Source organism: Bufo bufo, chromosome 8, assembly GCF_905171765.1.
Source record: "Bufo bufo chromosome 8, aBufBuf1.1, whole genome shotgun sequence".
Classification (NCBI taxonomy): domain Eukaryota; kingdom Metazoa; phylum Chordata; class Amphibia; order Anura; family Bufonidae; genus Bufo; species Bufo bufo.
Genome location: NC_053396.1, coordinates 225,289,853 through 225,290,551, shown reverse-complemented (window position 1 = coordinate 225,290,551; position 699 = coordinate 225,289,853). Strand labels below are relative to the sequence as shown.

Genomic DNA, 699 nt, shown 5'->3' with positions numbered 1-699 from the left:
TAGGTACAGAAAATACCGCCTCCCTGTCTCTCCAATAAATAATGTAGGTACAGATAGTACAGCCTTCCTGTCTCTCCTGTAAATGATGTAGGTACAGATAATACCACCTCCCATGATGTAGGTACAGATAGTACTGCCTCCCTGTCCTCCTGTAAATTATATTGGTACAGATAGTACTGCCTCCCTTTCTCTCTCAGTAAATAATGTAGGTACAGATAGTACTGCCTCCCTGTCTCTCCCATAAATAATATAGGTACAGATAACACCGCCTCCCTGTCTCTCCAAGTAAATGATGTATGTACAGATAGTACTGCCTCCCTGTTTTTTTCTGTAAATAATGTAGGTACAGAAAATACTGCCTCCCTGTCTCTCCCAGTAAATGATGTAGATATAGATAGTACTGCCTCCCTGTCTCTCCCATAAATAATATAGGTACAGATAACACCGCCTCCCTTTCTCTCCAAGTAAATGATGTAGGTACAGATAGTACTGCCTCCCTGTCCTCCTGTAAATTATATTGGTACAGATAGTACTGCCTCCCTTTCTCTCTCAGTAAATAATGTAGATACAGAAAATACTGCCTCCATGTCTCTCCCAGTAAATGATGTAGATATAGATAGTACTGCCCCGTCTCTCCCATAAATAATGTATGTACAGATCACACCGCCTCCCTGTCTCTCCCAGTAAATGATGTAGGTA

General features: G+C 41.5%; 1 long non-coding RNA gene across 1 annotated transcript; it reads left to right on the top strand.

The window, feature by feature from the left end:
* Window positions 1-200: 200 nt before the first annotated feature.
* Window positions 201-499, top strand: LOC120977552. Its single transcript, XR_005773922.1, has 3 exons — window positions 201-253; window positions 344-432; window positions 478-499. It is a non-coding gene; the product is annotated as an uncharacterized LOC120977552 (long non-coding RNA).
* The last annotated feature ends 200 nt before the right edge of the window (window positions 500-699 follow it).